A 15,148-nucleotide genomic window follows, 5' to 3' on the forward strand; every position below is an offset into this window, starting at 1 on the left:
CATGGGTGCTGACCCCACTTCTGTCATGGGCCCCTTGGCCCTTGGAGACACAGGCCATGCCCATGGTGCATGTCTCCCTTCTGAGCTGGGCAGAGGGCACTGGCCTGGCCCAGTCCTGACCTCCACTTTTGCAGAGCTTTTGGCATCTCTGCTGTGCCTTGTGGCAATCAGTTGGTTCCCAGGGATAGGTGAGGACTCAGTGTCACAAAGAACGCCACAGTAGACAAGGCAGCAGGTCACTCAGATGGCTGAGTAGGTTTTATTTTAGATCTCACAGCACTGTGGGCTTCTTTCCTGCCCGTTCGGCTTCTTGGCCTGTGGCTAGAGCTTGTCACAATCTGCTGGGAGGTGCTTGGTAAAGAGTCCACACCACCAGCGCTGGCCATGGCCGGATCCCCAAGGACCCAGAACTCGGTGCCATCAGCTGAGAGTCTGAGGTCCGGAGGCTCCCCACCCACAGCAGCCCAAGCTGCCCAGGACAGAAGCGGCATGGGCACTGGCAGGCCATGGGCCGGCCTAACGTCCCGACAGGCACCTCCGTGGTCAGGCTCCTAGGCAGGTGGCTGCACGACCTGCACCATCTCCTCCAGGCTGCACTGGACAAAACCATAAGGTGTGTGCATGTTAGCCTGCTTCTGTGGCTCCCGTTGGTTCTCCTTGCTGTGCCGGATGCCGTAGCCAAAATACACAGTGAGTCCTATGGCAGTGGGAGGGATCTGAGAGGCAGGTCCCAGCCTACCTGGCTCTCTTCCCACCACCTGCTCAGCATCCCGACCTCCCATGCCCCACCTCACCTCAACTCACCAATCAGCAGCCAGACGAAAAAACACAGCCATGGCAGGTAGCCTAGATTCAGCATGAGGTGATGTTGAGGAGGATAATCAAAGCTGGCATCAGGGGCACCAAGGGTACCTGAGGGGACAATGGGTGAGCTGTGGGGAAGATCGGCTTGCCGAGGGCCTCGTTTTCTTCCTTGGGAGATTTGGGAGGCATGTGCCCACCCGCCATGCAGAAAGAAACGGGGGTCAGATGCAATGGCATCCCCAGCCCTCCAAGTCCTCCTCCTTCATTCTGCAGCAGCAGAAGCTGGCCATGGAGCCAGCTGGACTACGACCAAGGGGTGGAGGGTGTGGGTTGTGGCAGTACCTGGAAGGTATCCTGTAGGTGCTCCTGCTGGTGGGCCGCCAGGACAGTGAGACTGAGCAGAAAGGTGACCCCGCTGAGCAGGGCCAGAAGGATGAAACCCCAGTGTGGGAGGTGCAGGGCCGAGTCCCCAAAGATGAGCACACCGCTCAGAGTGATGGCAGAGGCCACCAGGAGGCCGAGCACCCAAGCCACAGCGGTTCTGTGGCCTCACTCACCCAGGAAGCCCAGGTAGGTCCTCGGGGCCGGCAACAACTGCCCAGGCTCGGGACCTGAGGCATGCTCATCGCTCACTGACTGGAGGGGCACTGAGGAGTTGGTCTCAGGCTCGGGGCTGGCTGGGCCCAGGGACCTGGGTGGAGAGGTTTTCTGGAAGCACAGCCTTATGGTGCTGGTGGCCACGAATGGGTAGGTGAGCAGCACCCCAAAGGAGATGAACTGCACCAGTGCTTCGAAGTCCAGCACCAGCGCCAGGAGGGCCGTGAGGACCCCAAACACTAGGGTGCCCACCATGGGGACCTGAGTCCTGGGTTGCACGTGGGCAAATACTTGGAAGAACAGCCCATCGGCTGCCAAGGCATAGACCAAGCGAGGCAGGAAGAAGAGGTCGCCGAGCAGGACTGTGATGATGGCTGCAGTAGAGGGGCAGGAGTGAGGGGCCCGTCAGCAAGGGTGTGTGAGCCTGGCTGGTGTGGGTGCTCAGTTACCTCCCACCCAGTTTCAGTCACAGGTCCGTTGGAGAATTTGGGGAAGGTGGTGAGTGGGAGTGGGGGATTCTCTCATAATCAGAGCCCTCCTGAGACAGTTACACAGGTCAAGCCAGGAAGCCCAGGACGTGAGGCTGCCTTTCTCCCCACCACCCCACCCAGTTCCCACCCTGCAAGGTGCTGCTTCTTCACTGCAGAAGGAGCCCGCTGCCACGATGGAGCCGGCCCAGCTGTTGCCCCGCTGGCAGAAGGCGTCGATGAGCACCGAGTCTGGGTCGAGGCTGTGCCAGGGAACCATGAGGGTAAGCACGGTGGAGACCAGGGTGTAGGCCGTGGTCACCAGGCTGAGAGAGATGGTGATGGCCATGGGCACGGCCTTCTGTGGGTTCTGGGCCTTCTCACTGAAAGCGGTGATGTTTTCGAAGCCCACAAAGGTGTAGAAGCAGATGGCGATGCCAGCCATGATGCCCGAGAAGCCGAAGGGTGCAAAGCCGCCCTCCTCAGCGCTCCAGCTTTCCAGACTGGCCAGGGAGAAGCCCAGGATGACAATAAAGAGGATGACACAGAGGCTGACGACTGTGAAGGTGTAGTTGAGCCAGGAGAAGACGTGGGCTCCACAGGAGAGAAAGGCAGAGGCAAGAAGAATGATGTCAGAGGCCAGGAAATCTGGGTACTGGGCCAGATAGGGCACCTGCCCGGTGCTTATGTGGGTCCCAGTGAGGTAGCGAATTTGGTGACCAAACATGGCGTCCAGGTAGCCACTGAAGGCCTGCGCTGCCATGGCACCATCGAGGAGGTCCTCAATCAGTACGGTCCAGCCAATGCTAAGCCCCCTCTTGATATAGATGTGGAGTGGATACAATTATTCCAAGGTCCACAGGATGGAGGAATAGAATATTGATTAGAGTGGACTTACTGATACTTTATTCATGAACTATTGTGATTAGTAATCGAAGAAAATGTGGCATTGTTGTGGAGAAAGTGGCCATCGTGGCTGCTGTAGGTGGGGAATGGGAGGAAGAGATGAGATGTGGAGGCATTTTTGGGACTTGAAGCTGTCCTGGGTGATGCTGCAGGGACAGTTACCGGACATTGTATGTCCTCCCAAGGCCCACTGGGTGTACTGTGGGAGTATGGGCTATGATGTGGACCACTGACCATGAGGTGCAGCGGTGCTTAGAGATGTGTTCACCAAATGCAATGAATGTCTCATGATGATGGAGGAGATTGTTTCTATGGGGAGGGTGTGGGGTGAAGGGGTGGGGGGTATATGGGGACCTCATATTTTTCGAATGTAATATTAAAAAAATAAAAAAAAAACACTCCATGAAAAGAGTAATCAAAAGAGAGCAGGAGTCATTATATTATTCTCAGACAAAATACACTTTTTAAAAAAGATTTATTTATTATTTATTTCTCAACCTCCCATTCCCTCGTTGTCTGCTCTCTGTGTCCATTCGCTGTGTATTCTTCTGTGTCTGCTTGTATTCTCATTAGGCACTCCAGGAACTGATCCTGGGACCTTCCTGAGTGGGAGAGGCAATTACTCTCTTGTGCCACCTCAACTCCCTGTTCTGCTATGTCTTCTTATTTTCTCTCCTTTGTGTCTCCTGTTGCATCATCTTGCTGCACCAGCTCTGTGTTGGCCAGCACTTCTGCATGGCATGGCTTTCCTGTGCTGGGTGGCATTCCTACACAGGGGGGCACTCCTGTGCAGGGCAACACCCTGTGTGGGCCAGCTCACTGCATGGGCCAGCTTGCCCTCACCAGGAGTCCCTGGGCATTGAACTCTAGACCTCCTATATGGTAGACGGGAACCTAATTGGTTGAGCCACATCCATTTCCCTAAAATACACTTTAAATAAAAAGAACGGGGAGCGGCTGTGGCTCAAATAGTTGAACTCCCACCTCCTACATGTTCCTGATGCCTCCTGAAAAAATAAAAACAAACAAATAGCAAAACAAACAAACAAGCAACTCAGGGAAGTCAATGTGGCTCAGTGGTTGAGCCCTGGCTTCTCACATACGAGATCTTGGGTTCAATCCCCGGCCCCCGGTATCTCAAAAAAAAAAAAAAGAAAAATTACACAAGACTAAGAAGGGTATTATATATTGATAAAAAATTCAGTCCAACAAGGTATAACTATTATTATATATATGCAGCTCACAACAGAGTCCCAAAAATATTATGCTAAAATGGAAAAAATTAGAAGAAGAAATTCTGCTGCAATAAAAGTTGGAAACTTCAACACTCCACTTTCAATAATTAACACAGCATCTAAACAGAAAACCGATAAGGAAATAGAGGACTTGATCAACATTAATCAACATTATTAACCAGTTAGACATAATGGACATATTTAGTACACTCCACCCAAGAGCAGAATGCACATTCTTCTCAAAGACCCATGGAACATTTTCCAGGATACACCACACATTAGGCCACAAATAAAATCTTCATAAGTTTTAAAACATTGAAATCATACAAACTATCTTCTCAGACCACAAAGGAATAAAGCTAGAAATCAATAATAGATGGAAAACTGGAAAATTTTTAAATACATGGAAATTAAATGTCACACTATTAACCAATCAATGAGTCAAAGAATAAGTCACAAAGGAAATTAGGAAATACCTTGAACTGAATGAAAATAAAAACACAACATACCAAAACATATGAGATGAAGGGAACGCAATACTCAGAGGCAAATTTATAGCTCTAAATGTCTACATTGAAAAACAAAGGTTGCAAAACAATAATCTAACTTCAGGAAGCAGATGTGACTCAAGCAGTTAGGCACCCGCCTACCACATGGGAGGTCCCAGGTTCAATTCCCAGTGCCTCCTAAAGAAGATAAGCAAGACAGCAAGCTGACACAAGGGCCTTGTGCAGTTAGCTGACACAATGAGGAGACACAATGAGAGACCCAAGAAGCATGGAGTAGAGGTTGCTCAAATGATTGGATGCCTCCCTCCCACATAGGAGGTCCTGGGTTCAGTTCCCAGTGCCACCTAAAAAGAAGACTGTGCAGGAACCTGTATGAATGCAGAAGTGAAAAGAAAAACACAAAAGACACAACACAATGGGGCTCAGGGGACCATTATCTCCAAAGAAATGAGGTTTAATGTGACTAGAAGGTATCCAACACTCTTCTCCATCCTTTGTAATAACACGAGCATACCCTTGACCCCACACTTTTACCATAGCAAGGTACCATGTATTATCTAAAAGCCTTTTATAATATATCAGTTGTTGAAGATTTTTACAGGGTCCTGATTTTTCTTCCCAGAACCATCCAGCTGCTGATGTATGAATATTAGTCTGAATGTTAAGAACGTTCAGAGAGCAAAGGGCTTTGCTTAATATAACTGCTGGCAGAAAATCATTAATTAAACCCATCTCTGTTATGCCTATGGGGGATGCCCCTTCAGAAGACGAGCAGACACCAAGAGTACACAACAGAGACACAGAAATCAGACACTGAGTGCAAACAATGTGCGGGGGGATAATAAATAAATAAATAAATAAATAAATAAATAAATAAGCAAATAACGAATACCTTACTTCACACCTAAAGAAACAGAAAAAGAAGACCAAAGTAAACCCAAAGTTAGTAGAAAGAAGGACACAGTAAAGAGTAGAGTGGAGATAAATGAAAGAAAGACTAAAAACAATACAGAGAATCAATAAATCAAAGTTTGGGTTTTTGAAAATATCAACAAAATTGATAAACCTTTAGCCAGATTGACAAAAAGAGAGAGAGAACACAAAAAAAACTAAAATCAAGAATGAAAGTTTAGACATTACTGGAAACAAAAAGGTTTATAAAAGGGCACTAGGAACAATTACAGCCCAACAAAGTAGAAATCTGGATAAATGGACCAATTCCTTGAAATATACAAATTACCTAATCCGCTGTGAGAACAGAAAATCTCAACAGACGTATAACAAGAAAAGAGATTGAATCAATAATTTTAAAAACCTCCCAACAAAGAAAAGACAATTACCAAATGGTTTCACTGCTGAGTTCCACTGAGCATTTAAAAAATATTTAACACCAATCATTCTCCAACTCTTCCAAAAAGTAGAACAGGAGGGATTACTTCCTAACTGATTCTATGAGGCTGGCATTAGTCTGATACCAAAGAAAGATAAAGACAACACAGAAAAGAAAATTACAGACCAATATCCTTATGAAAATAGATGAAAAAATCCTCAACAGAACACTGGCAAACTGAATACAACAGTATATTAAAAGGATTACACACTATAGCCAAATGGAATGTAGTGGTTCAACATAAGAAAATAAATCAAGGTAATACCACATTTATAGAATGAGAAAAAAATACATGATCATCTCGATTTGTATGGAAATGGCATTTGACAACATTCATCTTTTCATGATAAAAACACTCAGAAAACTAGGAGTAGAAGGAATCTCTCAAAAAGATAAAAAAACGAAAACAATTTTTAATAAAAGAAGGGACATCTCTCAACATGATAAAGAGCATTTATAAAACGCCACAGTAAATATCCTACTCAATGGTGAAAAACTGAAAGCTTTCCCCCTAAGATCAGAAATGAGACGAGTATACCTGCTATCACCACTGTTATTCAACATTCTACTGGAAATTCTAACCAGAGTAATCAGGCAAATTGGAAAGGAAGAAATCAAACTATCCTTATTCACAGACGATATGATCCTATAAATAAGAAATCCTAAAGAATTCACAAGAAAGCTGCTAGAATAGACAAAATTAGCAAAGTTGAAGGATACAAGATAAACATACAGAAGTCAGTTGGGTTTTTAAAAACCAGTAGTGGACAATCTGTTAAGGAAATCATTAAATAACTCCATTTACAACAGCAATTAAAAAAAAAACAAGATGTGACAGTTTGAAACTGGGTATAACCCAGATAATTATATCCTTAGGGTTAATCCCTTCCTGTGGGTGTGAGCCTCTTTGATTGGACTGGATTGGATTCAGTTGGGGGGCGTTTGGATTACTTAAGTGAGGTGTGACCTAGGGTTGGTCTTGGTCCTCTTGCTGAATTCCTCTATAAGCGGAGGACTGAAAGCAGCAGACACACAGAAAAAGGTGCCAGAGACAGAAAAACCCTGCATGGCTGAGAGGCCCAAGAGAGAGGAGGCTAGAATCAGTGGAGCATAGTCTCAGAAAGAGGCCCAGGAGAGAATCAAAGTGAAGAGGTCTAGAAGAGAGGGAAGAGACAAGCAATATGCCTGATTGCCCACATCTGAGGTCAGGGAGAAATTAAGCCTGGAGAAGCAGGCAGAGACCCAGATGAGCAGGTGCCTCCATATGTCTTCCCACGTGGAAGGAATCCAGGATTGCCAGCAACCAACCTTCAGTGAGAGAGCATCTCTGATGATGCTTTGATTTGGATATTTTCATAGCCTAAGAACTATATGCTTTTAACCTAATAAATTCCCATTATAAAAGCCAACCCATTTTTGGTATATTTCTCCCAGCAGCCTTTGCAACCTAAGACACTAGGAATAAATTTAACCAAGGAGGTGAAAGATTTGTACACTGAAAACTAAAAAACATTGCTCACAGAAATTAAAGAAGATCTAAGTAAATGGAAAGACATCCCATGTTCATGGGTTAGTAAAATTAATATTGTTAAGATGTCAATACTGCCTAAAACAATTTACAAATTCAGTGTACTCCCTATCAAAATTCCAGCAGCCTTGTTTGCAGAAATGGAAAAGCTTATATGAAAATTTATATGCAATTGCAAGGGACCTTGACTGGTCAAATCAGTCTTTGACAAGAAGAACAAAGTTGGAGAACTTAAACTTCACACAAAACATACTATAAACCTAGAGTAACTTTGTGGTGGTGCCATAAAGACATACATACAGACCAATGGAATAGAATGCTGAATGCAGAGATAAATCCACACATTCTACAGGCAGTTGATTTTTAACAATTGTGCCGAGTCCATTCAACAGGGAAAGTATAGTTTCTTCAACGAATGGTACTTCAACAACTGGAAATCCACATGCAAAAGAAATGAATGTGTACCCCTATCTCTCACCATACACACAAATTAATTCAAAATGGATCAATGACCTAAATAGCAGAGCAAATACTATAAAACTTGTACAAGAAAACATAGGGAAATATTTTCACGGCCTGGAAATAGGTACTGGAGTTTTACATTTTACACCCAAATCATAAGAAACAAAAGAAAAACTAGATTAAATGGGCTTCATCAAAATTAAAATATTTTCTGCATTGTAGTACATATTATTTTCAAAAAAAGTGAAATCATACCTTACAGAATGGTAGAGAATATTTGTCAGCTATGTCTCTGATAAGGGTTTAATATCCAAAGTATATGAAGAATTCTGACACCTCAACAAGAAAAAGACAAACACCCCAATTTAAAAGGAGGCCAAGAATGTGAATAGATATTTCTCCAAAAAAGAAATTCAAATGGTGTTTAAGTTTCCTTATTGCTAAAGCAAACACCTTACAATGGGTTAGCTTAAACTATGGGAATTTATTGGCCCACAGTTTTGAGGCTAGGAGAAGTCCAATATAAGGCATCACAAAGGTGATGCTTCCTCTCAGAAGACACCGGTGTTCTGCAGTAGACTGATGTTGGTGCCTGTGGTCCTTGGTCTATGGCTTTTCTGTCACAGCGATTCCCATGTCAGCCTCTCCTGGCTTCTCTTTTTCTTCTGGGTTTCATTAATGTTCAGCTTCTGGCTGCATCCTCTGGTTTTTTCTCTCTGTGTGAACGTCCCTATAAGGTCTTCAGTAATAGGATCAAGATCCACCCTGATTCAGCTGAGCCATACCTTAACTGAAGTAACCTCATCCAAAAATCCTATTTACAAAGGTTCACGCACACAGTAACAGATGAAGTTTAAGAATATATTTTCTGGGGGGCGGGGCAAGATGGTGTCTGAGTGAGTGCACCTTATAGTCTATCCTGCAAAGAAGTGGCTGAGCAGCATTGGAAATTCTTCAGGACCAGGCTGTTTCAGGATTTTGCAGGGCAGGAGATGTCTGGACATTGATTTGTTGGGACAGTGACAGAGAAGATTTGTGTAAAAGGTAGAATTGAGGCTCTCTTACACAAAGTTAGGGGCTGCACGCAGGACGCTTCCCCCTGGGGTGGGTGGCATGGCAGTGGTGATTCCTGGAGACTCTGCCGTGCTGGGGAATTCATAAGCCCTGAGCGGGCTATTCAGTGGCTTGCAGGGCAGGAGGTCTTTGGAAACCGATTTGGTGAGCCAGAGACGGAGTTTATGCAAGGCGTGGAATTTTGGGTTTCTGACATGGATATCAGTGCTTCCGGCTAGAGCCCGACCCCCTAGACCTGGCCACCAATCTGGAGCGGTCCTTAAATCAATCACAATAAAGAAGCATCACCAGTAGGCTATTTCAGGGGCTTGCAGGGAGGGAGGTGGCTGGAAGCCGATTAGGAGAAACACAGAGGAGTCTTTTGCGAGGCAGGGAATTTTGGATTTCTGACACGGAGTTCAGGGCTTCCAGCTAGAGCCCCGCCTCCTAGGCCTTGCTGCTGATCTGCAGCGGTCCTTAAATTAGACACAATAAAGAGGAGCCACCAGCAGGCTGTTTCAGGGGCTTGCAGGCTGGGAGGTGGCTGGAAGCTGATTAGGTGAAACAGATGGAGGAGTCCTTTGTGAAGCATGGAATTTTGGGTTTCTGACACGGATTTCAGCACTCCTGGCTAGAGCCCTGCTCTCTAGGCCTGGCTGCCAATCTGCAACAGTCCTTAAATCAGTCGCGATAAATCGGCACCCCCAGCAGGCTGTTTTGGGGGCTTGCAGGGAGGGAGGTGTCCTGAAGTTGAATTGTTGACACAGTAACAGAAGAGACTCTCGTGAGGGGGAATTTTGGGTGTCTGACACAGAGGTCAGAGTTTGTGGATGTGACACCCTCATAGGGCTGACACCCAGCTGTGGGGATCCCTGAAGGCTGTGTTGCACTGCGGTGCTCTCAGGCTCCCTGTTAACCGGATTTGAGGTTGCCAGGTCTGTGTCCCCTAAACCCTGGTGGCCCACACCCCAGAGACTTACACCTCTTGAGTCTTCAATATCACAGACTTTCCATCCCTGAATCCGCCACACCCTGAGGTCCATCTGAAGTCCTTGATTGTCCTAGCCCTAGATGTTTGCAGTTTGTGTTGTTTTTTTGTTTGTTTGTTTGCTGGTTTTTTGTTTTCTCTTTCCTTTTTCTCTTCTCTCTCTCTCTCTTTTTTTTTTTTTTTTTTTTGTTCTTTTCTCTTTTATTGTCCTGGTTGCTAATATTGCATTATCTCCTAGTCTTTTCTTCTCTTTTTTTTTTTCCTTTTCCCTCTTTTTCTTCTTATTTTATTTTATCTTAATTATACAATAAGTTCTTCAGGGAATACCTCACATTTCCTGGGTTTCCTCATCCTCCATTGCCTCATTTCTGCATGAATTGATTTTGGCCACCTACACTATCCCTTTTCCCCCACATCTTGATATCCTCCATCATCTGCTGTCTCTCCTATATACCACCTCCCTTTCTTTGGTCACCAAATTGTCTAACTTTTAATTGCTAATACCTTTGTTTTGTTTTCTGTCTTTTATCCACTCTCAATACTATTGTCTTTCTTTTCTCTTTCCCTCCCTCATGAAAACACTGGCTTTTTAACTCATATTATATTCCTCCCATATTCAGTCGACTACCTCATTAAAGGTACTCTACTTACTGCTATAACTCTATACAACTACATGAGTCTAATACCCATCCTCCCAGATCTCATATTGTTGCTCTGGTAACATTTATTACCAATACTACTTTACACATTTTCCTTTTTCACACAATTGCCTATACCTGGCCATAATATTTTCCTGCTAAGTGAACTCAGCCAGCAATGAGAAATTAGAATAAGAAGAACAAAGTGACAAAGAGAAGATATAACACTTATGCAAGAACAACAGCTAATTAATCCGCAAGACTAGACAAAGAAACTAAGGAACTGATTGAAACTGTGAAGATACAATGATGACCAGACAGCAATAAAAAACTACAAACCAAACCAGTAATGAGGAAAACATGGCTGAATCCAATGAACAAACTAAAAACCAGGAAGAGGAGCAGAACTTCAGACAAGTAATTAAAGATCTCAGAACATATATCAGAGACAAACTTAATGAAGTAAAGGAAGAGTTTAATAATATGGAGACAACACTTGGAGAGGAAATTGCAGACATATGCAAAAAGATAACAGATATGATTGGAATGAACACCACAGTTCAAGAAATCAAAAATACACTCGCAGCAAATAGCAGCAGATTAGAATAGGCAGAGCAGAGAATTAGCAATGTGAAAGACAGTATATCGGAAATCAAACAGCTAGTAGAATTAATCAACAAAAAGAAAAAAATCCAGCTAAAACTTAGGCACCTGAATGACAACGCAAAACGCACAAACGTACGTATTATAGGCATCCCAGAAGGAGCAGAGAAGGGAAAGGGGTCAGAAGGGGTGTTGCAGGAAATAATGGCTGAAAACTTCCCAAATCTACTGAGAGAGACAGATGTACATATTCAAGAAACAAAATGCACCCTAAACATCATAAAACTGAACAGGCCCACCCCAAGATATATACTTTTCAAATTATCCAATGTACAAACAAAGAGAAAATTCTAAAAGCGGCAAGAGAAAAGAAAACCATCACATACAAGGGAAGCTCCATAAGATTATGAAGGCAAGAAGGCAGTGGTATGATATAGTCAAGGTAATAAAGAAAAAAATTTCCAACCAAGAATACTCTACCCAGCTAAATTAGAATTCAAAAATGATGGAGAGTTCAAAATATTCACAGATAAACAGAAATTGAAAGAGTATGCCAACAAGAAACCTCCCCTTCAAAAATATTAAAGGGAGTTCTGCAGGAAAAAAGGAAAAAACAGGACAGGCAGAGTTGGAGGAGAGTGTAAGAGCAATAAAAAAAAAGAAAAACAAACAAGCAAACAAAATATGACAAACACAAGTCCAATCAAAATATGGCTAACATAAATAATTCCTTGAAATTAGACTCACCTATCAAAAGATTCAGACTGGGAGACTGGATAAGGAAATAATGACCCATCTATATGCTGTCTACAAGAGACACATCTTAGAACCAGAGATTCATGGAGGGTGAAAGTGAATGGTTGGAAAACAATCTTACAAGCAAACAATAACCAAAAAAAGGCAGGAGTAGCTATATTAATATCAGACAAAATAGACTTTAAATGTGAAACAATTGTGAGAGACAAAGAAAGTTACTACATATTAGTGAAATGGACAATTTCTCAAGAAGAACGAACAATCATAAATATTTATGCTCCTAACAAGGGCACCTCTAAATACATGAGGCAAACACTGGAAAAACAAAGTGAAAGAATAGATGCATCCACAATTATAGTGGGAGATTTTAATACACCACTACCAACTCTGGACAGAACATCTCAAAAGAGAATCACTAAAGAAACAAAATATTTGAACAGTGTATTAGAGAAGCTGAATCTAATAGACATATACAGATCACTACATGCGAATACAGCAGGATATACATTTGTCTCAAGTGCACATGGATCATTCTCCAAGATAGACCATATACTAGGCCACAAAGAAAGGCTCAATGAATTCAGAAAGATAAAAATCATAAAAAATAGTATCTCCGACCACAGTGGAGTGCAGCTGGAAATCTGCAAGGGCCAGAGGCCCAGTTTTCATGCCAAGATATGGAAATTAAACAGCACACTCTTATAAAACAGTGGGTGAAAGAGAAAATCTCTAAAGAAATCAATAACTACATTGAAACAAATGATAATGATAACACAACATACCAAAAACTTATGGGATGCAGTGAAAGCAGTACTGAGAGGTAAATTTATAGCCATAAATTCATACATCAAAAAAGAAGAAAGAGCAAAAATTGAAGAACTAACTGCACATTTGGAGGAATTAGTAAAAAAAACCACAGTAATCCCACAGGGAGAAGAAAGAAAGAAATAACAAGGATAAGAGCACAACTAAATGAAATAGAAAATAAGAAAGCACTTGAAAGATAAACAAGACCAAGAGCTGGTTCTTTGAGAAGATCAATAAAATTGACAAACCCTTAGCGAGACTAACAAAGAAAAAAAGAGAGAAGAAAGCAAATACACAAAATAAGAAATGAGAAAGGAGATATCACCACTGACACCACAGAATTAAAGGCTATCATAAGAGGATACTTTGAAAAACTATATTCCAACAAAAATGAAAACTCAGAGGAAATGGACAAATTCCTAGAAACACATAAGCAGCCTATATTGATGAAAGAAGAAATTGATGATCTCAACCAACCAATCACAAGTAAAGAGATAGAATCAGTCATTGAAAACCTCCCAACTAAGAAGAGCCATGGGCCAGATGGCTTCACAGGTGAATTCTACAAAACATTCCGGAAAGAACTAACACCAATCCACTGAAACTCTTCCAAAAAATTGAAACAGAAGGAACATTGCCTAACTCATTGTATGATGCCAACATTACCCTAATACCAAAGCCAAACAAAGACACCACAAGAAAGGAAAATTACAGGCCAATTTCTCTGCTGAATCTAGACGCAAAAATACTTAACAAAATACATGCTAATCATATTCAACAACACATTAAATGAAATATACACCATGACTAAGTGGGATTCTTTCTGGGTATGCAAGGATGGTTCACAAAAGAAAATCAATCACTGTAATACACCATATAAACAGATTGAAGGAAAAAAATGACATGATTGTATCTATAGATGCAGAAAAAGCATTTGACAAAAGACAGCACCCTTTATTGATAAAAACACACTAAAAGATCAGAATACAGGAAATTTTTTGAGCACGATAAAGAGTATGTATGAAAAACCCACAGCCAACATCGTTTACAATGGAGAAATCCTAAAATCCTTCCCTCTAAAGTCAGGAACAAGACAAGGATGCTCACTCTCTCCCCTTCTATTTAGCATTCTCTTAGAAGTACTTGCTGGAGCACTGAGGCAAGAACCAGATATAAAAGGCATTCAAATTGGAAAGGAAGAACTCAAAATTTCATTATTTGCAGATGACATGATCCTGTACATAGAAAACCCTGAGAGGTCTACAACAAAGCTTCTAGAACTCATAAATGAGTTTAGTAAAGTCACAGGTTATAAGATCAATGTGCAAAAATCAGTAGCATTTCTGTACACCAATCATGAGCAAGATCAGGAGGAAATCAAGACACAAATACCATTTACAATAGTAAATAAAAAAAATCAAATACCTAGGAATAAATTTAACTAAAGATGTAAAAACATACACACCGAGAACTACACAAGACTGTTCAAGGAAATCAAAGAAGACCTAAATAAATGGAGGAATATTCCCTGTTCATGGATAGGAAGATTAATATTATTAAGATATCTATCCTACCAAAACTGATCTACACATTCAATGCAATCCCAATAAAAATCAACACAGCCTTCTTTAAGGAACTAGAAAAACTATGAAATTTATTTGGAAAGGAAAGAGGCCCTGAATAGCCAAAGACATATTGAAAAAGAAAAATGAAATTGGAGGAATCACATTACCTGACTTCAAAACATACTACAAAGCTACAGTAGTGAAAACAGCATGGTATTGGCATAAGGAGAGACACACAGACCAATGGAATTGAATTGAAAGTTCTGATATGGAACCTCATATATATAGCCATAATATTCGATAAAGCCACCAAACCCTCTCAAGTGGGAGAGAATGGCCTATTCAACAAATGGTTCCTGAAGAACTGGATATCCATATGTAGAAGAATGAAAGAGGTTTACCATCTCACACCTTATAAAAAGATCAACTCAAGATGGATCAAAGACCTAAATATAAGTGCCAAGACCATAAAGACTTTGGAAAGCAGTGTAGGGAAACATCTACAAGACCTTGTCATAGGAAATAACTTCATGAACATCACACCAAAAGCACGAGCAGCAAAAGAACAAATAGATAAATGTGACTTCCTCAAAATTAAAGCTTTCTGCACCTCAAAGGAGTTTGTCAAGAAAGTAAAAAGGGAGCCTACACAATGGGAGAAAATATTTGGCAACCATATATCTGATAAGAGACTTATAACTTGCATATATAAAGAACTCCTATATCTTGAAAATAAAAAGATAAACAACCCATTTAAAAAATGGGAATAAGATTTAAACAGGCACTTCTCCAAAGAAGAAATACAAATGGCTAAAAAGCACATGAAAAAATGCTCCAAAT

General features: G+C 42.1%; 1 long non-coding RNA gene across 1 annotated transcript in view; it reads right to left on the reverse strand.

Moving 5' to 3' along the window:
* Positions 1-237: 237 nt before the first annotated feature.
* The window catches only part of LOC139437041 (uncharacterized), a 37,553-nt gene continuing 22,642 nt past the window's right edge, over positions 238-15,148 (reverse strand). The window contains exons 2-3 of the long non-coding RNA XR_011646607.1: positions 805-912; positions 238-697 (exon numbers count right to left, since the gene is read on the reverse strand). This is a non-coding gene — a long non-coding RNA (uncharacterized lncRNA). The remainder of the gene's footprint in view (positions 698-804; positions 913-15,148) is intronic.

Source organism: Dasypus novemcinctus, chromosome 19 (assembly GCF_030445035.2).
Source record: "Dasypus novemcinctus isolate mDasNov1 chromosome 19, mDasNov1.1.hap2, whole genome shotgun sequence".
Taxonomy (NCBI): domain Eukaryota; kingdom Metazoa; phylum Chordata; class Mammalia; order Cingulata; family Dasypodidae; genus Dasypus; species Dasypus novemcinctus.